At 42.5% G+C, this 25442-nt stretch overlaps 1 long non-coding RNA gene across 1 annotated transcript in view; it reads left to right on the forward strand.

The window, feature by feature from the left end:
- The window catches only part of LOC138161490 (uncharacterized), a 38537-nt gene extending 13325 nt beyond the window's left edge, over nucleotides 1–25212 (forward strand). The window contains exons 2-3 of the long non-coding RNA XR_011168386.1: nucleotides 19207–19310; nucleotides 24431–25212. This is a non-coding gene — a long non-coding RNA (uncharacterized lncRNA). The remainder of the gene's footprint in view (nucleotides 1–19206; nucleotides 19311–24430) is intronic.
- The last annotated feature ends 230 nt before the right edge of the window (nucleotides 25213–25442 follow it).

Below are 25442 nucleotides of genomic sequence, written 5' to 3' on the forward strand. Positions count from 1 at the left end.
AGAGAGAGAGAGAGAGAGAGAGAGAGAGAGAGAGAGAGAGAGAGAGTTTCTGCAGTTTTAGTAATTTCTGATTATCCATACATCTAACTGCTTTTGAACCTGGAGAAATGCTTCATTAGGAGATGAGCCAGTAGCAATGAGAAGCTTCAGAACATAGTACATTTACTCAGGAGATCATATACCCTGCACAGGGCACCTAGCTAACAGCTTCAGTTGGCTCTCCTTAGATTAATAGAGTCAGCACAGTCTATTAGATAAAGCACCTGGCTTGGAGTCAGGAAGACCTCCAGGATCCTAAGACTGAGCCTACCTGGTTGACTGACTCTGGACAAGTCATTTAATCTTTCTCAGCCTCAGTTTCTTTACCCATTAAATAAAGTTGAAGATAATACTTGCAATACCTATCTCCCAGGACTTCTATGAAGCTCAAGTGAGATAGTATACCTAGAATGTTTTGCTCACTTAAAAAGAGAACAGAACCATATATTTAGTGCTGGAAAGGACCCTCAGGGTCAGCTAGGTCAACCCTCTCATTTGACAGTTGAGGAGAGTGGGACTCAAGGAGGCTAAGGGATTTGCCCAGAGGTACAAAGGTAAAAAGTGACAGAACCAGGATTTGAACCTACATCCTCTGACTCTTATACCAACACTTTCCATTGTGTAACACTCTGCAAATGTGAATTTATTATTATTATTATTCCAACTGCCTTCCCCATAAAGTATACAATATAGGTTTTGTTTTTACAAATTTAAGTATTTAATATTCATTGCAGGTTGGACTTTTTAGTTAGAATGATTTACAGATCAAAAGCATCACATGCCCTCAGGTTAGCACAAGGTCACATTTAATAATGTTCTGGCAAAGAATGACACCATGTGGTTCCAAACTCCCAATGGCAGAGCTGCCATCATCTTTTTGGCTGACCTTTTCCCACCAAGCATTTGAAAATATGTTTTCCCAATAGATACTAATACAAAGAGAGCGAAAGTCAAGAACTGTTTCTAACCCATCAGTACTTCAGAAATGTCTCTGAGATTGTCTGAATTTTTTTCAGAAAAAAAATGGGGTGACTGCTGTAATGCTTTTTAACACCACAGGCTTATTACTGTCATCTCTGAGTACCCAGAGGTTAAACTAAAGCAAAACTCAGGATATTTCTAGGAAATGGTCTTTTGCAAATGACTTTTGGCCTATAATATCCAGGGTCTTTTTCTCTAAATTGATAATGAAATAGACTTGGTCTCTTGGAATGGATTTTTTGAACAATAGAGCATTCTGTCATCGCTGTCCAAGTGCTTAAAAAACCCTCCATTCCACTTAACACAATGAGTATTTGCATATTTGGGGGGGTGCATTGAAACATAAATCAAGAGAAGCTAATTACTTAAGAGAACAATGCTGCTGGAGTTAGTTGTTCTAGCAAGCACTTTGGAAATGACTGAAATCCCCACGACATTGGAATATCACAAACACTGCTGAAGGTCAATCCATAATAATTCTGACAGTTTCCTCCAGAGCTTTGCTTCTAAAGATGCTCTTTCGAAACTGTAGGCTGTGTCTTTGTCCAAAGACAAGACCAGCTTGTAGGAGACAATGGAGAACTGAGAAGAACCCCCCTGCCCATTTATGAGTGCGGGGCTGCTAAGAAATTTCCCTCCCTCTCTCGGACTTTCCTTGGCAGAACTGGACAATCTCTCTCTTCCTCAGCAACCTTGCTTAGGTTGACTGTGCTTACCGACCCTAATAGAGCCGCAATACGGAGCTGGGGAGGAAGATTCTGGGCACATGCAGTAACGAACTCCAGTGAGAAATATCCTGGTCGTTGAAATCTACAAGGCAGGAAGGTTTCGATCTTCAGGCTCACCTATAATCTGTGCACCATAAATGCGACCGAGAGTCAGCAGGGACTTTTTAATGACAGTGCTGTCTATAACGGTATCGTCAAGCAAGACATTGGCATAAATCATTGGCACATTGCAAACTGTCACTTCTGTCAGACTCTCGGTGATGTGATCTTTAGTCTTTCAAATCTATAGACTGGCATTTGGATCCGCTAAGCATCCAGCATTCTGCCTTGCATATTAAAGCCCTTTCCGCCAATATCGAAATGCTGAAGTCATGCCTGTTTTAAAATATTTTGAAGCCATTTGCATAATACTCGCCCCCCACCCCCCTTGGAGCTTTGCTTTAGAGTTCGACCATCTTCGTTGTTCTTGGGTTGCAGATTAAAAAGTGGCAGGTCAGGACATGAGGAAAAAAATCAGCTATTCATTCCTTATGACAAGTTCCTGGGAAAGATGATGGGGGGAGGGGAGGGGATACATTTTTTTTTTTAATGAGTCATTTTGGTGAGTTATTTTTTCATTCTAAAATGACTTTAGTTTTGAAGTCTAAACCAAATTGAAAAAAGATGCTGCTTGGGGGGGGGGGGGGGGATGGATTTGAAACACCGGAGGTGGACTTATAAAATAATGTCATGCCAGCAAGCATAATAGTTCTGCCCTTGGCTAGATAAAATTAAATAAATCTGCATCTGCACATAATCTGATTGAGAATTGGCTTGCTTCACTGTAACTTAATTTGGATTTCTGGACTCAGCACGGCTGCTGTTTTCACTGACTGAGATTCCTGTAGGATTGGCCAGCCTTTCAGGTAGTTACTCTTCAGTACTTTGAGAAACTGCCTAGGGAGGTAGTGAGTTCCCCTTCACTAGAGGTATTCAAGCAAAGGCTGGATGCCCCTTTGGGGGGATGTCATAGAGGGGATTCTTGATCATCAGGTATAGGTTACTGAACCTATTCAAATGAGATAATGCCTATAAAGGGTTTTTAAAAGCTTTTTAAAAATTGAAAGTCATCTGAAAACCTTTCTGAAATAAGACTTTCCCTCCCTTTTCTCCCAAACTTTCATCATAAAAAAGCTGGCTGTAGTAGACTGTGAGAGGCAGCAAAGTATAGGGGAAGGAAAGCTAGATTTGGTGTCAGAGAACATGGGTTCAAATCCCACTTTTGCTACTTACTACCTATACAACCTCAGGCAAGTTTCTTTAGTTTTCTGGGCCTCAGTTTTCCCATCTGCAAAATGTGGCTATTAGATTAAATGACCTCTGAGAGCCCTTCCCACTCGAGAATTCTGATTCTTTCCATTGGGATCTCGTGATTGGGTGCAGTGTTGGGGTAGGCATGGCTAGTTTAATTTTGCCTTTTTCCAGTAGATACACTTGTATCTGAACACCTCTAGGTACAAGACACAGCTTCCACATTTGAGGAGCTTACAATTGCTTGTATCACCAAGTTAGCCCCATTGGCTACATGACTCCTTGGTATTCCTTCCCACTGGAGCTGAAGCCCTTGGCTCATTTTATTAATTCCAATCCTTCACCAATCATGTGGTACCATGGTGAGTCATGGAACATTGTAGTCTTTGAAAGCTAGGAAATAAGCAATCTCCAGAAGGCAATGGAAAGGCACAGAGTTGGGGTGGGGGGTGGGGCCGACTACAGACAAAGATTTTCAGAGGAGATCCAGAACAAAAAGATGTCATTTAAGAAAGTCATAAGCAGAAAGATGAGCTAGTCACGTGGCCAGAGTGTGAGATCATCTTAGCATAGCCATCTACATGCTCCATTGGTGACCCTGTGATTTTCTGAGAAATCAAGGCAGGTCCCTTGCATGGTGAGTAAAAACTTTGTAGTTAATGTGCAAATGGAGTTCATGGGCTACAATCCTGGTGGGAGCGGGGAGGTGTTGCTGGCATAGTTGGGGCTAACTTTGCCCCATATGGATTGATCTGGAGACTCATCTGTGGGCCCTTTGGACAAGAAAACATTAAAACTATTTTCAGGACTTTGGCAGAGAGCTCCCAGGACCTCAGGATACCTCTGCTTCTTATCTCCTTGTCAGTGGCTTTTATCTGCTTTTATTCTCCTAAATTTATTTTTAACTGTGTTGGGACTTATTTTTTTTTTTTACCAGGTGGGTATTTGAGTATATTTATTATTAAGTGGGTTGTTTACTTGAACCTCCAGCTCTGAGTGTCCCATTGTTCCAGGTGCAGAGTATGACCTGGAGAAGGAACGTGGACAATGAGACACACAGGATGGCCTGCTGTGAATGGGCTGCCTCATTGGAGATGGCCACATCAATTGGAGAACTGGAACAGTCCCGTTCCTGCACTTATCCCCACTTCCTGAACCTGTGCTTTCCCAGAGACTAGGGGGACAACTCTCCTCTTCATCCCATTCTCCACTGCCATTTTCCTCCTTGCACCGAAGTTCAGTGAGAGAACCTTGACCCAATTTAGACCCTAAGTAGAGCACCTGGAAGCATTCCAGACTGGAGCAGGTCTCCCCAGGTAGCCACAGTCTCAAGCCTATTTACTAGGGCATCTAGAGGAATTCCAAAGCTGCCCCAGTCACTCAATTCTCTGGCTTCCAGGGGCATCTGACTAGACTCCACATGACATGATGAAGTATGACAAAGGCAAGAGCCCCCTTCATTCCATAAGCCATCCTTCAAGGCATTAAAGATCCTGATTCTACTAGGAAAACAAAGCATAGGCTTGGGAGTCCTTGGTGAAATGTGTTTCCTTCTTCCTACTTGTCTTTGGAGCAACTAAACTTCTAACACTTTGGGTCCTTTGTATTTTGCTGTTGTTCATTTGCTTTGCTAAAGTATCGGACTCATCGCTCTTCTTGGAGCAGGTACTTTGTTTTGTAGAAGACATTTGGCATCTCTCTTGAACGGCTGGGTCTGGCAGGAGAACATCTTTGCCGATTAAGTCCCAAAGCTCCAGTTTCTGTATCTGCTAATGATAAAGAGATAGAGACAGAGATAAAGAGGGAAAAACTGCATCACTGTCAGAGAAGAGGCTTGCCAACAAAATTCTTCCTGAGAGGACCTGTATTTCTTAATGCAAAGAGAAGTAAGCAGAAGCAGAAGAATTTTTATAGCTACAACACTGTAAACAAAAACCGCTTAAAAAACTTTAGGAACTTAGATCAATGAAATGACCAATCCCTTCTCCATAGGATTGAAAATGACTCATAGTACCCACCTCCTGCCAAAGAAGATGAATGCGATTTTGGACATGGCCAATGAGGGAATTTGCTTTGCTCAACTCTGTATGTTTGCTAGGAGGATTTTCTTTTTCTTTCTTTCATTACATTGGATGGGTTAGGGAAGGAGGGAAAGAGATGAGAGTTAGTGACAGGGCTGCCAAAGGGAAAGAAAAGAGGCTCATTGAAACCTTTAAAAAAATGTGCAGAAGGTAACAGAAAGCCAGAAGGAAATGCTTAGAAGCAGAGTATCATAGAAAGTTACCTTTAATTTATTATATACTTAAAAGGAAATGCAAGTGTTCTTAGTTTCATATACAATCCTGTTTTGTTCCATCTCCTTTGTATATGGAAGCGATCCTTTTATTTGGTGTTTAACTTCAGAACAAAGAAAATTAAATTCAGGCTAAATATATTAGGCCTTCCCATACCTGTCATTGAATTCTCCAAACAAGGGTTCTTAACTCAGGGTCTGTGGACTTAAAAAAAACCATTTTGATAACATTATATCAATATAATTGGTTTCTTTCATAATCATATGTATTTTATATATTTAAAAGCATGATTCTAGAAAGGGATCCCTAGGTTTCACCAGACTACCAAACGGGTCCATGGCACATGAAAAGTTAAGGGCCAACCCCTGTGCCAGCCTCGCTCTGCTTGCCATCTAATGCCAAGAAAACAGAAATAGCCCTTTTGATTTACCTCATAGCAAAATAATTCTTGTTATCAAACAATTTGAAAATACAAAGTCCTATATCCCTACAGTAATTTGAGAGTTTAATAAGGCCCTATTTTGGATTGAGTAAGAAATGGTCAGAAACTATTATGGGTTGTTGTTATCTAATGATCACTAACATTTTGTAGTTGTGGTTCAAACCAGGGATGCAAGGTGTCATCCTGTATCTTCTCCGGTGACTCTGAAACCATCTCAGTGCTACTAGGTATTTGTTTCATGGCTTTCCATGGTCAAGGAATTCATTGCCTTGTGGTCAGCCTCCTGATGAAGGGAACATCTGTCCTAAGCAAGACCTGTACTCAAGTAGCCAACTTCCCTGACCCACATTGTTAGCTTGGGGAGACTTGCCAGAGTTTGTGCTGGGCTGACATAGCCCTTGGGAACTCAAGATGACCCTTACCCTATAATGGCATCAGTAGAGGACCTTGGTGAAGGACTATTGATAGCCTAACCCTAGCCCTAAATGCTTGAGCTTTCTTATGTGCCTGTGGGTAGACAAAGCATTCAACTGCCTGGCTGTCCTAATGGAAACATCTAACAACGGTTCTTTAAGAACTGATAATGATTTTTCTAGAGTGTTACTACAGATAGACTAGAGGATTTGGTGAAGAAAAAGCTAGTTTGAATTCAGCTTCTGATGCTTCCTTTCCTGCTTTTTTGACTTTGGGCTCATCATTTAACCTGCCTCAGTCTCAATTTCACAAGCCTATGGTCAGGCTTAAAAGGGGTAATGGATGGAGGTTAAATCTTCTTTTTAAATTTAACACATATATAAATAATAAATCTAAAACATTTTAAAGTAGCTTTATAAAAACATTTATTAATTATTAGCTTATCATATGCTAGGCACTGCACTAAATTCAGGGAATACAAGAAAGGCAAAATAGTGTCCTGTCCTCAAGGAGCTTACATTCTAATGGAAGAGACAACATGCAGCTGCCTATAGGTGGTACAGTGAGTAGAGCACTGGACCTGGGGCCAGGATGGCCTGAGACCAAATCTGACAGCAGACATTTACCTACCACCTGTGTGACTCTGGACAAGTCACTTAATCTCTGTTGGCCTCCATTTCTTGAGCTATAAAGTTAGGAATAATAATGGAGCCTACCTCCCAGGATTGTTGTGAGGACCATAAGAGATAATATTTTATTATTATAAAAATACACCTGGCACACAGTAGATGTTTAATAAATGCTTGTTTCCTGTCTTCCTTGTTCAGCAGAATCTTCTAGTTCAGGTTGGATTTGATGGCCTAGGAGGTTGCTTTAATCTTTGAGCTTCTGTGAATAAAACAATATAAAATAAAATAATTTTGTATGCATGTTTTGACTTCCCTAATTATTAAATTAAGGAATAAAGTGGTTAAAGGACTATCTCTCTGACTCTTTAGTAGTGTTTATGTTTTCTTTGCCAACACCAATCTTCATCTCCAGGAAATCCATATTGCTGGTTTCCCTTATCACTGGACCATAGATCTAGAATTAGAAGGAATCTTTTTTTTTTCTTTTTGGAGGGGGAAGGCAGGGCAATTGGGGTTAAGTTATTGCCCAAGGTCCCATGGCTAGTAAGTGTTAAGTGTCTGGGGTCAGATTTGAACTCAGGTCCTCCTGACTCCAGGGCCGGTATTCTATTCACTGCACCACCTAGCTACCCTAGAAGGAACCTCTCTGACCATCTAATTCAGCCCCATCATTTTATATAAGGAAATTGAGGTGTATAGGAGTGACGTGGCTAACTTGAGGTCATCTAGGTAATAAGGGTCAGAGGCAAGATTGGGACACATCTTTGGTAAACCTTGAAGTATTGTGCTTAGCTGCTAGTTAGATAGGGTGTAGTGGAGGAGAACAGGTGTGGGTCATGGGAGACCTAGGCTCCAGTGCTACCACTGACATCTTCATGACTAGAGGTAAGTCACTTATCTCTGAGGCTCATAGCTTAGCTCCTAAATCAGAGAAGCTTCTTTAGTAGAGCGAGTTCCCCTACCGGGAGGGAACTCCCTCCACTGACAACATTCCAGCCTATAAATCCATCCTAGAACTTGAGGGACTGTGGTTTCATCAGGTGTGGGTCTTCATTCCATCAGGGAAGATAACAATAATTTATCTGTGACAGTAGAAATTCCTCATGACTAGAAAAATTCATCCCCTGGCTGCCAACCTGTTGCTGAGCCTCTTTGAATGCAATCGGGCTAATCTTGGGACAAGAGACACGTAGTTCACCCCCAGGCCATCATCAAAGCTTTCCCATCTTGGCAGGATCTTCCAAACTTCATTCTGTTGACAGAACCTTTAAGAGCCTCTAAGCCATGAGAAGTCATTTTTAAGTACCAGAGGTGTCTTTGAGATTCTCCACGGTTTCCATTTGTTTATAAATTTTTCAAGGGGTTAATTATAACTTGTTTTCCTTTTTACTGATGTTCCCTCAGCACTAAGAACAGTATCTGACTTCCCATTTTGGATGCTCACTAAATGTCACTGACTTGTTCCTTTTGACATTTTGAAACTAGACCAAGAGACAAAACCATCAGAGAAGCTTTCTGGCTGCTCCGATCATGAATGATGTCATGGCCCTTTGACTATGATTCTAGCACTCCCTCTGGGAGCTATAGCTGCTCCCCCACCTCCCAAACTTGGTGTTCCTAGGCTTGAAGGTTGGATCACCCAGAGAAGAGTCGGCTCTCTCAGATCCAGAATGTAGTCTGCGGCTCCCACACTTCTCAAACTATAGCTCATGAACCCCCATCAGGAAATTTGCCTCTAATAATCGGCTAATAGACGTAATTCATTCAAAGCAAAGGCATTTTGTAAAATGGCATACATAGGAAGAGCAGTAGATAAAAAAAAAAAAAATTCCCCCATAAAAACTGGGTCATGCTCTCACAAATGCACATGGCCAAGGCAACTGACCGTTCCTGTATTATGTGTCCCTAACAATAACAATAATTAATAGTAATAACAGCTAACATTTATATAGCACCTACTATGTGTTAGGTACTGTGCTGAACACTTTACACTTATTTTCTCATTTGATCCCCACAATAACCCTGAGGCCCCAGTGTCTTTCTGCCCTCGTGGGGTCGGTCCTTATGTTCCTCCTCTCTTGTTCATCTTGATCTTTCTGGTCTGCATTTCTCCCTAGGATGAGTCTCTATTGCCATGGCTGGCTCCCTCTTGAATTTTGACTTTGTTCTCTGCTGCCAAAGGCTGGGCTCCTCATTGCCTCAGTGTGTCTGTGTCAGCATGGAGAATGTGTGTGTCTCCAATTCCTGTCTCTAACTGCTTGATCCTCCTAGCTAATTTGACTGTCTTTAGGTCTTAGCAGGTTTAGCTTTTTAAAGGATTCTGCCAGTGTGGCCTGTGCTCAGTCAGCCAATGGCCAGCTGCCGTCCAATCTGGTAATCAGAGCACTTCACATTTTGTCAAAGGATGACAGGGCTTAAATATGCCTTTGCACTCTACTTGAATATTAATACAGCTGTTTATCTGTTTCTTCCTTTCTGTAATTACATGGAAGGAGAGGGGAGAAAACAAATCCACATCCCTTACTACACAAGGAAATCAAGTTCTAGGCAAAATTGCTTCCAAAGAGATGATTTCTTGCCCAAACTAAGCCTGTTCTAGATCATTTAGTATAAAAATCCTTTCTCTCACACCAAGGAACTAACCTACCACAACAGGAAATTTATCCTCAGAAGTTTTTGCAGTAATCAAAATAGGTTGTACTGAGCCACGTAGGGATGTTCCAGTACTATTGAGACCAACAATCAATGAATCCACAAGCTCTGATTAAGCTTTTACTATATGCCAGTCACTCTGCTAAATGCTGGGTATGCAAGGAAAGGCAAAAGTGGTTCCTGTCTGCAAGGAGCTTACATTCTAATGGGGGAGACAACATGCAATTAAATGGATACAGAAAAGATAGATACAGGGAATGTGGATGTTAGTTTTAGAGGTGAAGAATAAGAAACTGGGGGATAGGCAAAGTCCTGCCAATGGAGGCATTTGAGCTATCTTGAAGGAAGTCAATGACTTTAAGAGAAGGAAGTGAGGAGGAAGGCCATTCCAGCAAAGGCATGGAGATGGAAAATGGATGTCATGTGTGAGTAATGGCAAAGAGGCCAGTATGGCCAGATCAGGGAGTGATTGGAAAGGAGTAAAGTGTGAGATGACTGAAAAAGGTAGGAATGGGCCAGGTCATGAAGAACTGTACATGCTGCATGATGTATTTTATCTGGGAGTTTATTGAACAAAAGACTCACAAGGGCAGACCTATACTTCAGGAAAATCACTTGGACAGCTCAGTGGAGAATGGATTAGAGTAGGGAGAGACCTGAGGCAGAAGGACCAACCAGAAGGCCATTACTATAGTCCAGGCACAAGGGACTGCACCAGGGCAGTGACTGCGTGAATGAAGAGATGTCTATAAGAGATGTTGTGAAGGTTGGAATGACAAGTCTGGCAAAAGATTGGGTGAGAGTGAGCAGTCAAGAATAATACCAAGTCTGTGAGCCTGAGTGACTGGAGGATGATGGCATCTTCAACAGCATCAGTGAAGCTTGGAGGAAAAGATAATCAATTCTGTTTTGGACATGTTGAGTTTGAGATGCCTGTGGGACCTGGAGCCCAAGATGCTTAATAGGCAGCTGGTGATGCAGGACAGAGGCTCAGAAAGGAGAGACTAGAGCTAGAAATATTGATTTGGGAATCATCTCCTTCAAGGTGACAATTGAACCCATGAAAGCATGGAGAGAGATAGTAGAGAAAAGAGGGGAAAGCCCAGGACAGAGCCTGGGGGACACTCAGGAGCTGCAACATGGATGAAGACTTAGTAAAGGAGATGGAGAAAGGGCGGTCAGACAGTTGGTGGAGGGGACCAACAAGAACAAGGTCATGAAACCCAAAGAGGAGAGCACCCAATCACAGACATCTGTAAACAGTGGGACGGAGCCCAGTGATGGTAGGGTACCATCTTGCCACCAGAGTCTTCTTTTTGAATATCCAGTTGGAGTTCATGTGGGTCTCAGGATCTAACATTCATTTAATCACTTTATTCATCTTTATTAAGTAACTGTCATGTAGATAACTGAAAGGCAATGTGGCATAGCGGGTAGAGAACTGGCCCTTGGGTCAGGACAGCTTGTGTTCAAGGCCCATACTTGACCCATAGTGGTTGGGTGATCCTTGGTTAACCATATAAGAGTATTGCCCTTAGTAGAGCAACTTACTTCAAAAGCTTTGTGATTTCTTTGGGGGCTAGTGCTTCCCATGGCTGGAGATGGCTGCCCCTCTGTGCCTTAGTAGGCATTCTGTGCCTTGCTGCAGCCAGAATTCTGTATCACTTAGAGGCTGATTTCTTGGTGATGAGCCTCCAAATTTGTAAAAACAGGTCTTTGGACAATAGATACTGTCCATCACCAGGACTGTATTCAAACCTTTTGCTGACCAGACTTCGAGTCAAGGTTCACTTCCATGCCAATGGGAGATAGTGCTCTGCTTTGGCTCTGTTGAAAATGGTATTGAAAATAAGTGATGCAATGACACTCTCAAGGTCTCTCTGAAGAACTTTGGAATCGATTATGAGACCTAGGAGACACTGACACAAGGCTGCCCAGCATGGTGTGCCTCCATCAAGTAGTATGCTGTGCTCTAGGAGCAAAGTGGAATTGTGGTAACTCTAAAGAAATGTGAGATATGCAAATTTAGAGACCTCTCTACTGGACTATTTGTGCCAAACTATGGTAGAGCCTTCCAAGCTCATATTGGTCTGATCAGCCACAGTCGGACACACTGTACCTTGTCCTCAACAATTGGTCCTCTCCAAATATGGATGACAACCATTAAAAATATGTGTTTGTCACTTAAAATCCATGAATGTGATAATGACTGTATTCCTCCTCTCTTTCTCTGGGCAGATCAGTGGACTTCACCAGCTCCATCACCAGATTATTGCTGTCCCTGCATTTTTTCCTGCATGTTCCAGAAGTCATTGGCATTCTAAACAGCAGTCATTCACCCTAAAGCCTGGAAGAGTAGAAATGAATTAAATATTAAAGAAAAATCATTGAAGTTCCCCAGCTTGTCAGTTTTTAGGAGAGAGAGGGTCAGGAAGTGGAGTTGTGGGTTTTTAGGTAAGCCTCCTAGGGCTGCTGCCACTGAAATCAATGAGGTCAGAATGATGATCTTGGACATCTCTCTGGTGCATAAGAAATGGTCAAAAGATTTCAGAACATAAACCCATAAATGCTCAAGACCAGAGGTATCAAATTCTGGCTTGTAACACTACGCTGTGCATCCTGGAACCAGAGTAAAATGTAATTGGGAAATGTTGAACAAAATCAAAATATGATAGAACATTGAAAATGTTATGATGTGGTTTTTTAAGTCAATATGCAGCCCGAAGGGATCCTTCTAGAAGCTCTAGTTGCCCCATTTCTATCATTGCTAAAGGCTACCTAGAGCTAGAGATGGGAAGCCCAGCATTCCTAGAGGGCTTTTGTCTTCTCCAGTGCCCCCTGTTAGAGTCCAGAGACCATTGTTACTGGCTAATCTCCACCTAATAGCTTCCAACTTCACAGTCACAGAATTTCAGAGTTGAATGAGATTTCAACAGCCATCCAGTCCAACCCAAACCCCTAAAGATTTCTCCCATAAAGGACCATCTGTTCTTTCCTAGAAGACATCCAGTGAAGGGGAGAGGGGTCCAACTACCTTCTAAGGCAGTCCATTCCACTTTTCACAGAATCACAGAATTGGAGGTTTAGGAGGGTCCTTGATGGCCATATAGTCTCACCTAAACCCCCAAAGAATCATTACAGCCCTCTCTTGTCTGCTGGAAGACCTCCATGGAGGGAAAGCCTGCCTCTCTTGAGGGAGCCGGTTTCACAGCTTTGGTAGAACACTTTCCAACATTGAGTTTCAGTCTGTCTCTGCCCGCACTAAACTTCTCTCCCGTAGCAGCTTTTTAAGTACTTGAAGGTAATTCTCATCTTACCCTGAGCCTTCTGTTTTCCAAACTAAATGTCCCCAATTCTTAAAACTGTTATTAATAAAATATAAACTTCACCAATCTAGAAGGCAGCATGGTATGCACATAGGGTATTGGTTTCAAAAGCAGACTGACGTAGGTTCAAATTCTGCCTCAGATATTTATTAGCTGTGTGAACTGTAGACAAGCCATTTAACCTCTCTTGGCCTCAATTTACTCATTTGTAAAATGAAAAGACTGGATTTCATGATTCTTAAGGTCTGTTCTAGCATTAAATCTCTGATCTTATGAATTAGGGTCCTCTGAGCCATCCTGGGGGTTCTTTCTCTGTTCTCTCTCCAGTATATCAATGAGTGACTGCACCAGGGTGGATCTGTGTGAGTAGAGAGATGTACATGGGAAATGTTGGGAAGGTAGAAACCCAGATATGGTCTGAAATGGTTAGAGGGACTACTGCCTTCTTATTTAGAAAGTGAAGCTTTTCAATGCAGCCTAAGCTGTCTTTGCTTCTGGCTCCCAAGTCACTACTGATCCACATTGAACTTACAGTTCACTAAAACCACCCAGATCTTTGTCAGAAAAGCTGCCGTCCAGCTATCCCATCTTGTACTGAAGAAACTGATTTCTTGAACCTTCTTCCTGCTACAAAATAGAAAAATAGGGACAAGAAGAGGTTAAAGGTTTACCAGATGATGAGTCATTGCCTCTGTCAGTAGAGCCCAGTGAGTCCCAAGTCAGTCTTCCCCAATGGCCCCATACACAATGGGGCCTCTTTATTACCCGTGGACATAGATATTCAAGTAACTTAATTATGGGAACATTTTAAATACACTGCTTGAAATTCAGTCTGAAGTGGACTGTATGCACTCCTTTGCCTTCCTAATGTTCTGGTCCTATTAGATTTTAGTCTCTGCATGGAAGCCCCGGAGGAAGTGGGAAGGCGGCCTCTAACTTAATTGACTCCACTTGATTGTACGTGTACTTCTAATCTCATTGTCTGAGGCTGGAAGATTGTAGAGAGTGAGAACAATTTTAAAGCCTGGGGCAGGAAATATTAATAGCTCTCAGTCTGGAAGCTGGCATAATAGATAATGTCCTGCTTACTTCCCGCTCTTGCTTTGTGTTCTTTCATGACTGGTCACCTCTCAAACCCTACACTTCAACATTTTCAGATTCAAAAACATTCATTTTTGCTACTTTTCTCGTGATTCCATTCCTCTCCCGATGATCCCTTTGAGGGTCTTAACTCATTTCACCGACTTATTTAAGATAGGTTCTGAGCTTACAATTCACAAATTTGTTTTAAATAATATTTTGATAACTGTATATCAATACTTTTTTGTAATCCTATGCATTTTTTGCACTTAAAAACATTCTGAGAAGGGGTGTGTTGCTTGACCAGACTACCAAAGGGGGTCCATGACACAAACAAAGGCTAAGAACCCTTCCTCCAAGAAGAGAATTGGTGGAGGGACACTTTGCTCCATACCCTCCTTCCCCCAGATGGATGATATCCGAGAGAGGGGAACTTCCAGAAGGCAACCTGGATCCTGGCCTTTTGAAGTATTCCATATTCTCATGGCCCGATCCTCTCCATTCTTTTTCTTAATATCTATAGCAATCTTCTTCTCTATGCTGTGACATTTGAGTATTTGTGTTGGCATCGTTGTTAGTAACATCATTTTCCTAAAAGATGACGACTTCTTGGCCTCTTGACCTGTTCTCCGGTTCTTCTCAGTTTAGAAAATCTGCTAATTGTTTTTTCTAGCAGGATTTTGAGAATGACTGTGTACCAACACGGCTCCTCTCATTTATCACATATTTGGGGACATTTCACGGTGAGGGGTCTTACCTCATTCTGCCTATTTTTGGTGTTGTACAAAAACCAAATGTGATTAAAACAAGACATGTCAACAAACGAATCAGAGGAAAATGGGAAGTGAGAGAAACGAGGCTCCATGGGGCATTTCAACCATGAAACTTACCCTTCAGATAAATGTCAGATCCCTCTGTCTTGGTGATGAGCCTCGACACCACTGGGCTGAGTATGGCTTAATGAGTTTGGAGTCAGGGACATGTGTTCAAATCTCTCTTCAGGTATTTACTGCTCCTGTAATCTTGGACAAGCCACATAACCTCTATGGGTCTCAGTTTCCCCATGTGTTAAATAAGGGGGTTGGATTAAATGATTTCTAATACAGTTCTAAATCTCACAAAGGTTCTTGGCAAGCCTACATGGTGGTCTGTCACATGTGATCAACAATGACCTTGAAAAGTGACATAAAATACATTGAGGGCAAGATGGACCACAAAAGATGTGGTCCAGGCACCTAGTAAGAGTTAGAGATGGAAAACCAAGAGTCCCATCATCAACCTGTCACCTCAAAATATTAGAGAGCCAGAGGCAGCAGGTTTAAGTGAATGAATCCCCCATGGAGGGCTTATAAAATGACATAGGAAAGAATTGCTCAGGATGAGAGGGCACAATGGAACATGGAAACAGAGATGTGAGGTCAGAAGGGACCTTAGAGGCCATTGGATCCAGTTCCTTTATTTTACAGATGAGGAAGAACACAGAAAGGTTAAGTCACATGCCCATGGTCACAAAGCTCATCAGAGAGTTTGAAACTTAAATTCACCTCCTCTCTGTACCCCAAATTCAGCTCTCTATCTACTGTGCCACTCAGATTCTTCAAATGTTGGACCTCGTGCTAGGGGAAGGGATGTTCTGCCAATAATATCACGGAAACGGCGAGGACTGGAATGTGCTGGGGGCTCTTGCATTTAGGCAGAGTTTGGGGGGCTTTCTGTCCTGACCTTTTCTGGAAGATACCACAAGAGAAAAGAAAGAAACCTGGACATTGAGATGAAAAGACTGTTCTATGTTAACAACAATAACAACAACTCCAAAAATGTTATAAGGAGGAAAAGAAAGTCAAGCCAACGGTGATGGAGAACTTCTATTGTACAACTATTGGAAATGTCAGCATGTAGTCTTGCCTTGAGTTTTCTTGGTCATGTCCAAGTCTAACAGTACATTTTGTAGATTTCTGACTTTGTGATTATTTCTGTCCTCATTTGACACAGAGCATTGAGTTGACTTGAGGCAGAGTCATAATAGAATTCTGGCATCTGGGAACAATTCAGTTAAATGTGGGCAGCTGTACAGATACAGTGGATAGAGCATGGGACCTGGAGCCAGGAAGACCTGAGTTCAAATTTGACCTCAGACACTTACTAGCTGTGTAACTATGAGCTAGTCACTTAACTTCTCTTTGCCTCAGTCTCCCCGACTATAAAATGGGTGTATGTGTTAATAATAGTACCTATCTCCCAGTATTCTTGTGATGAGAGAATTATAAAATAATTATAAAATAAAATATAAAATAAAAATTATAAAATAAATAATAATAATTATAAAATGCTTAGCACATAACTCCTGACACATGGTAAGAACTATGTAATTATTAGATATAGCTATTATTAGCTACTGCAGAGGTTGGGGAGTGTCTTTCTATCATTAAAGCAGACTGAAGGCAGAGGTCGTGGGGGTTGAGGTGACTATGGAACTGAGATGTTAGGGTATTCAAAGATGGCAGAAGCTGGTGAGGGAGAAGGCTGGGCTAAAAGCCAAATTGATTGGGAGGAGGGTTTTTCGCCAACAGCAGCAATGATCTGGACAGTATAGAATAAAAGAGGAGAGGTGACTGTTGAATGGTGGTGGGAATGGGAAGATCTGGAAGTGGCAGTAGGGAGCCAAGAAGATGCTGACCTCTTTTCCTAACCCTTCAGGTCAGGAGCTACAAGAGAAAAAGCAGCCAGCCTACAAGAGGAGGCCAAGAGTTCTTGTGTCTTCAAGAGAAAGGTAGATTTCAGTGAGCACCAACAGGAACAGATATCATTTGAAGGGGAGAGGGTCAATCACAACCGAGGAAGGATTCCAGAGAACACAGTGAAAGGGAGGGCAAAGAAGAGTGGGTACCTGGGAAGACTAGATCTAGCTTTACCCAGCTAACACAAAATAATCAATCAATTAACCAACAAGGATTTTATTTAGTGTTTTCCATGTGCCAAGCACTGTGGACATAAAGGCAAAAGACAGTCCCTGCCCTCCAGGAGCTTATATTCTATGGGGGAGACAGCATGAACATAAACAACTACATTCAAGACACGAGATAACCTCATTGGGGACAGTCTCAAGGGCTCTGGTCGCATGGGAACACTAGAACGAAGTCTTGGAGAAAGCCAATGCATCCAAAAGGAGGAGTGAAGAGGGAGAGTATGCCAGGAACTGGGACAGTGAGGACAGAGGCCTGGAGACAGGAGATAGAGGATGGAGTTTGAGGCAGTTAAGAATTGCTTTTGATGGACAGCTTGAGTGATTGGGAAGTGATTATATTGGGAATAGTGATGGTCAAACACCATGTCCAAAAAATGTGGTTTTCACTCCCTCCTTCTCTTTCTTGCTTTCTTCCTCCTCTCCCACTCCCACCCTTCTTCTTTCCCCTGCCTCATATCCATACATGTGTGTATATGTATATATATATATATATGTATATTGCATAAATACATTCCTCTCAAGATGACCTCATTTTAGGGATGTGGCTTAAACTGAGGGGTGGCCTAGAGTCAGCTAGATGTGGTCTTTGTGTTTTCAGCCTGTCCAGATCCCTAGCCACCCTGAAATGAATTCTTTGCTAACTGAGCTGAGCTGGAGAGGCACTATGGGCCCCCATCCCAGGGCTGTGCCCGGACAAATGCTGACAGCCCATATCAGCCACTCACCACATTTCCACCCAGCAGCTCAAGCCCAGCTCTTCAACTTTGACCCCGGAAAAGAAGGTCAACACAGAGAAAAAATGCATGTCAGAGATGGTGTTGATGCCTGGGAGGCTCATCAGCTGTTCTTTAGCTTTGGCCAAGTGGGTGCCCTCCCCCTTTCCCCCCCCCCCCCAAGAGGCTGGACTGGAAACCCAAGAGTCCCTGAGTCAGGGAACGAGTTTTGGAGAGGCTTTGTTTGCTGGCAGCTAATGGAAGGAGACTTTGGTCTTTATCTGAGGAGAGACTGAAATCAGAGTCACACTTCATTTCTTTTCCTTTGGTGGGGGGTGGGTGGCTAGTGATTAAGACACCACTTAGGAAAGACATCCGGTGCCCGTGAGCCAAACTGTATCACAGACAGACTTCATTGGGACATATGGCCTATCTCTGACCCCGGCCTGGCCTCCTGCTCCCCCCCCCCCCAGTCTCCTGCCTCTTTGTCTGCAGCTGGGGATTAGGAAGCCACAAAAGGGGTGTGCCCAGCTCTGATCCTGGCACCATCAGCCCTGGGTGGGGAGTGAAGCAAGAGAATCGGTTCAGGCCAAGCAAGATGCTCACCAGGGAAAACCAGAGGATAAAGAGGTTTAAACTTTTTGGAACAGCAGAGACATGGAAAATTTAATGTGTACTGATAGCTGATGTTTACAGAGTCTTCGAAGGATTGCTGTGTTCCCCCATGGCACCAGTCTCATGGCAATCCAATGAGACAGTGAGGAGGGGCTATTTATTGCAAGTGTTCTCATCTCTGCTTTACAGCTGGGGAAACTGAGGGATTTGCCCCGGTCACAAACTGAGTCTATTTCAGAGGCAGAATTGGACCTCAAGGTTCTCTTTAGCCTCCTTGCTATACCTGGAACACCACAGTTTGTCTCTTTCCCCACTCTGAGGGTTGCCACAGGCTAGTCCCCACGACTGGAATTCTTTTTCTCCTCATTTTTGCCTTCTGGTTTTCCTGGCTTTTTTTCAGGCTCAACTAAAATCCCACCTTGCTCCAGAAGCCTTTCTGATCCCTCTTCATGTTAGAACCTTCCCTCTGTGACTGTGTCCAATTTGCCCTGCATATTGTGCCCCCCCCCCCCATTAGACTCTGAACTCATCACTGGCTGCTTATTGCCTTTCATGGAATAGGTACACAGTAGGCACTTAATAAATGCTTGTTGACTGAATTTGACTCCAAGTCTAGCCTGCTAGACAAGGTTACTTTGGTTCATATAACTCAGAAGAATGTAAGATCCTTGAGGGCATGGACTATATTTTTTTTGTCTCCATTATTGGAACTTTGTGATTTTTTTGGTGGGGGTGGAGTGAGAGTTAGGCATGGGTGGGTATGAAACTGAATTTCTTCTCCATGAGGAATTCCCCTTGGCAGCTGCTTCCACTAATTCAGATATGCAGCTCACCTGTACTGAGAGTCTTCAGAGTTGTTTGGGGATCTGAGAGACATGACTGACCCACAGTAGCAAAGCCAGAAAGGGAAAGAGGGAGGATTTGAACTCAGCTCTTCTCCCTGTGGATGACCTACCTTGTTGGCAGAATAAAGCTGATTTTGGTAGCAATGCTGGATGCAGCAGAGGCCAGATTACTACAGCCATCATCTCTCCATAGGGAAGAAGGGTCCGACCCAGGACAATGAACTCCAGACGTTGTGGAGCAGGCAAAGTTTGCTTTGACAAGCTCTTCGTGGCTCTGCTCTTACCATAGGACATTAGGTAAGTCACTTCAGCCATCTAGATCTTCATTTCCTCATCTGTAAAATGAGCAGGTTGCCCTCTCCAATGACCTCAGAGGTGTCTCAGTCCCATGATCCAGACTTCCAAGGCTCTGGGGCCTAGGACAGTCAGCCCTTGGGTCACCAAGGGTTCAGCTCTGCTGTGGATGCAGTCTGGTCAATAGAGTCTTGGAGTCAGAAAGAATTGGGGTCAAATCCTGTTTCAGATGATCTCTCTATCTCTCAGTAGGGCAAGTTTCTTAATCTTCTTTATCTCCAGTTTCCACATTTGTAAAATGAGGGTAATAATAATGGCAAGGCTGGTGGGGAGCTGTAAGAATCTGAGCTTTTATTTATTTTTTAATTTTATTTGATGATTTTTTTTTACTGATTATTTACTGATCAGAGACCAGTAACATCAACTTTGTTCTGTGAATGACTAAGCTATTCTGAGTCATATGAACATTCCAATCAACTACAGGACTTATGGAGGAATGCGCAAGCCACCTCTGAGAAAGAACTGATCCGTGGAAGCATGGCAGTATATGTTATACGATGTCACGGTTACTTCTGTGTCAAATATTGGCCTCCTCTAGTGGGAGAGAGGGAGACAGCTCAGAACTCAAAATGTAACCAAAAAAAAAAAAAAAAAGAAAATGGGGGGAAAAAAGAATTAAGGGCAGTAGATTGAAAGCAAAAGACAATGACCCAGGCAGAAAGCCCGAGGCTGAGTGGGGTCCATTCCCTGAAGTCTTCTCTCTTAAGGCACAGGAATTGGAAAGGACTATCACTCATCCAAAGCAAAGATATTTGTAAAGAACTCCGAATACTGCCTGGCACATAGTAGGTGCACAACAAATGCTGGCCCCCTTCCCTTTACTTAGGAATCAGGAGTGCCAGATTGGAGAGCTGTAAAGTGGCTGGGACTCCATCTCCTTAAGTCGTGTGAGAAGGAAGATGTCATAGCCAGGGAATATCAAACAATGAGATCAATATCCAGGGGGTCGTGCTTCTTTCTACCACTTTATATGATCCATTGAGTTGAGACTAGCTTCTTTTTCAGCTGTGTTATAACTACATAAAAACCTATGTGCCTTCGGTAGGTTTTTCTTGGCCAACTACATGTTTCTCTTTTACGATCACGATCACGTCCAGAGGTGTTTGAATGTTTTTATCTGGCTGTAGAATATTGTGATCATTTCTCTCAAGCTTTTCTTTGACTTTTAAGAAACAAGTGGAGAGGCATGAAGTCTGTTCTCCTAAAGGCATGTGCCACCTCTCTCTCAGGCCGATGGAGAAATGCCAGTGTTCTTGGAATCAGGTCAAATCCTGCCACCCCCACTAGATTTCATTTGAGCTTCACAACAACCTGTGAAGTATATGCTATAGGAAAGATATCTTTGTTTTACAGATGAGGAGATTGAGGCTCAGACTTTCCCATGACCCTAAAGATCTGTACTCGTCTATTACACCTCTATTACAGCAGTAAAGAATTTGGGTGTACCTAGCTAGACCTTTTCCATTTTCCTTCCATTTGTTGTCCTTTCTGTTTCCATCCTTGAATGTTCTGGGGATGACTCAATGTCTGGGATGTCTTGCTGAGCCTCTTCTAAGCTAGTTCTGCTCTCCTTTGCTTCTCTCATATTCATCTAGCCTCCTTCCTTATAAGAATTTACAAGAGCTAGAGTTTATAGTCTAACCCATTGTTGCCTTTCGCAGCCATTTCACTGCGTTTGATAAAACAAGTCAAATATTTACTAATTGAGGCACTTTTGGTCCCTGAATTTACATTCTTTTGGTCTCTTAATTTACATGCTATAACTTCTAGAGAAAATTATAGTTGGAGTCTATATAGTTTCTCTTTTCTACTTCCTAGATTTTTAAAAACTTGTTTAAATTGGGTTTAAATCTTTACAATTACATATATCTTTTTCTCATTACTATTGTTTATTACAAATTCTAATCTATGTACTTAATAGTACACAACCATAAAATGACATGCATTATGGTGGTATAGAACATTATATGAAATTATGTTATTGAAAACCAGAAGAGGCCATCTCTTTGAGTTGATTGGGAAGAATCTTGTCAGCTGTTTTTTGTTAAGTGAGACATTCTGTAGTAAGACAGGCAGACTAACACAGGTGATTTATATCCCTATTTATCTTTCAGCTCTCTGTTAATTTTAGGGATAAATATAGAGGTAGTACGATTTTACATATTATTCTTCAACATATTAGAATGATCAAAGGCCCAGCTCTTCATGAAAAGCTTTTGAAAGGACCTTGAGTGATTTAAAATCATATACCTAGAATACCAGTTTCCCCACTTTGGGAGCCACAATTCTCTTTGAGGCACCCTCCCAACAGCAAAGAAAAATGAGCCACAATTCACCATGCCTTCTTTTTTTTTTTTTTATGATGTAATGTAAAAAGTTCTGGATATGGAGTCAAAGGTCTTAGGTTCAAATCTTGACTCTACCACCTTCATGAATTGTGTGCTGGTAGCCAAGTGATTTAACATCTTCGGGCCTCAATCCCCTCATCTGCAAAATGAAGGGGATTAGATCAGTTCATATGTAAAGCCCATTAGCCTGGTACAGTAGAAAGAGCCCTGATTTAGGGTCAGATAACCTAGATTCAAATCCCAAATCAGACATCCAATATCTGTGTGATCTTGCACAATCAGTCAATTCACAAGCATGGATTAAATACCCTCTACACTAAGAGATTGGGACGGCACTAGATGCTATAGATACAAGACAAAGAATTAAACAACCCCTCCCCAGGAGAATCTTCCATTCTAATGGGGGAGAAGACAAGAACATGGACACATATGGCTGGTGAAAGATGAAATGACTGAGGAAACAAAGGTTTGATCTTTTGAGCATATTGGAATATGTCCTAAATTCCCCCCTCCCCCCCACCCATCCCCTCATATAGCTGAAATGCAAAGTGAATAATTCGAGAATTAACAAGGTGTTTGGGGATGGAAGTCATTTAACCTCCACAGTCCTGTTTCCCCATCTGTAAAATGGGATTGGACCATCTATTCTGTAAGGCCCCTTCTAGTTCTAAAGCTATGATTGCTGCTGTAAGCTTCAATTCCATATACAATGCTGGGCATCTGACAGAGGGAATAGGGCCCATTTTCACTCCAGTTAAGACAAAAATCCACTTCAGACTGGGTTTGGGGAGCTCTCCTGTTGTCTCCAGTCCCACCTGGCCTCATGCCCAGGCTTTGGCAGTTACCAGTTAACCCAAGACTGGAGGTTATGGAGGAATGCACATTGGAGGAATGAACCCGAAAGCAGCTTCTATTTGATTTGATTTTTTCTGGGAGAAAGTAGTCAATTTTACATGTAAATGTAAGCAAAAGCTTGGAGTCTTTGGACCTTCTAGAGAATTTGTGGAGACCTCCTGAATGAAGGAATTATGGTCCCAGCAAATTCACAGTAAATATGGAGTATTGATCTCCAATAGCAATATGATGGATTGATTTGGAATGATGACATTCTAACCAGTTCTGCTTAGGAAGGAAATGTCAGGGGGTGGAGCCGGGGGAGGGCTGAAATCTGTCTGTTGACTATAAACCAGTTCATTCAGATGCAAAAGCTCCGGGATCTGGGCTTGCATTTACTTTCATCTCTGTGCTTAAAAAAAAAAATGCTCTCAAGGTTTAAGCCCAGCTTTCCCACCTCCCAACATTTGGGGAGGGCATCCAAATCTAGAGTAGGCCAGACTCACCAGGGCACAGGGAGGCTGGCTCTTTTTGTCCCCTGGTCTAAAGCCCACACTGGGCAGGTACTTTGCTGGAGGGGACAGGAAGCTTGGCTGTGCTGGACAAAGCCACATGAAAGGCTTTGGGCATTACCATACCTCCAGGGGCTAATTGTCATTCTAGAAAGTGACCTCTGTATCTCCCCCTCCTGCCTGGCTGCAGAGGTGTCACTGTGACCTGGTCAACCGGGGTTCAAGTGTCATTGATGGGCTGATGATGGACAAGGCAGAATTCTCTGAACAGTCGGAATCTCCTTGACAGTTACTTAACCAGGCTCCCTGGGTGTAGGATCTAAGGGAGCCCCTGTCTTCTTCCCTGTATTTCCCTGCATGCAGAGACACATCACTGGGCTTGCAGCTGGTAGCAACCCTAAGGAGGAGGAGGCCAACAAAAATTCCTCCTCAGCCCTGGGTTGAGGGTTCACATTCCACAACTGTTAGAGAAATTGACTGAGCCACAGCAGGACCTGAAATGATCAGAACCCAACATAATTCCTTTGGAAGAGGAAGAATGGAAAATGAGTTTGGTTTTGTTTCTCCCAACAGCTTGCCACCCTTGCTTTTTGGCTTTCATATAATTTCTAAATGCTGAAAAAAAAAGTGATATATGACTCTAAGGCCCCCTTTCAAGGCCCCCACAGACCCCAACATTTGGATCTGTGTAATTTTAGAAATTCCACAAATTTAAATGAAAGGTTCTCAAGGAAAGGAGGGTAGGGAACTTAGCTTTAATTTTGAGTGGTGTGCATGCACTATGGATGACTTCCCCAAGCCAAAATGATGTCAGGGCCCCAGAGAGCAAAATCTGCCCACATGGTGCAAGCAATGAAAATGATGAAAGGTTTGGAAACTGGAATTTATGAGGAAATGTTCAGGCAACTGGAATTATTTAACCTGAGGAGGGTGGTTACTGTTGAGTCTTCAAGTACATGAAAAGTAAATCTGGGAAGATGAACCTTATTGCTTGTTGGCTCACAGCCATCAAGAGGACTCTGAGGATGCTGGGAAACCAGTATGGGCAGGGTTTTTTCCCCTTTAATCTCCAATTTGGCACTGACCTTCCTCACTGCTTGAGTTGATAACATTCAGATAGGGGAAGAGATGCAACCTCACTATCTTTTCTTTGGCCTTCCCACAGATTCCTGGTATTTTAAAGACTTTATTCTCTTAGATTTCCAAGTCTTTGGAGTCTGTAGTGTTACATGTCCTGCAGCCATACAGAAACCCTGAAAAATATTACTGTATTTAAAAAAATTTTTAAATTATTTTTTAGCTTGAACTTCAATGTTACCATTTTCTTTATCACTTTCTTTTTTTTTTTTTAACTGGCCCTTTGTTTCAGGGAGAAGTTTCAAGTCATCAAAAGAAAAAGTCAATTTCCCAAAGTCAACTGCAGCCTACTCCGTTCCTAGAGATCAATGAGAAGAACATAGTTACCCCAATGTGGGGTGTGAACCTTCTGCAGCACATTATAAACAATGAAGGGAGGAAGTGATTTCCCACCTCCAGGTAGCAGTATAAGAAGAAGTTTCAATATGTTAATGGGGCATAAAACACTCCCACCCTTTTAAGAGGTATAAACACTTCCTAGATTGAGTCAAACTATGCCTTTGGGGGTTTTAAGTAGCTAAACCCAGAATGAAGGTTAAATCTCAGGGTTTTAGAATGGGAAAGATTTCAAGTCTAGAGCTGCTGGTAGAGGAATTCCCTGAGAGGTGGCAGGAATTTCTTCTCTCTCCACATCAGTCATATAGCTTTGAAGGAAACTACAAGCAAGCCTCCATTAGGGGAACAGAGCCACACACTCAAGACTGAAAGGAATAAAGAGAACCAGTGAAGCTTCAAGGAACCCTTGGAAGAAGGGAAACAAGTTGTGTTATGGAAAGAGCAGACCCTGGGAACCCAGGAGAGTAACTCACCCAGCAGTGATGCTGTCCATTTCATGAGGAATCTATGAAGAGAGTCATAATTTCTAGGTCCTTTAGTACCTGAAATTGTGACTTGACTTTGTCACATGTTATATTCCTCATTACTACTGTATTTTATGTTTGAACCTACTCTTCCCATGGAAGAATGAGTGTTTATGTGAGTGATCCTTAGGTTTATGGGGGGGGGGGGAATGTTTTATAATTACTGTTCTTGCTTTGCTAGCAGAATAAACGCCTTTGTTAAGAGCCAATCCATCTCTTGGATTTTCATTATGAGGAAGTACATGGGTGGGGGCTCAAGAGCTAGAGTATTAAGAGTGAGCAGGGTTCCCTCTACAACTCATGGTAGTGGTCACCCTTTGGGGCCTCAACCCATAAATGTGAGTGCAAATTAGAAAAGTAGCTTAGAGAATATGTTCTGTCATG

This window comes from Petaurus breviceps, unplaced genomic scaffold (genome assembly GCF_028583685.1).
Source record: "Petaurus breviceps papuanus isolate PSGF00001 unplaced genomic scaffold, PetGlider_PUasm1.0 185, whole genome shotgun sequence".
NCBI lineage: Eukaryota > Metazoa > Chordata > Mammalia > Diprotodontia > Petauridae > Petaurus > Petaurus breviceps.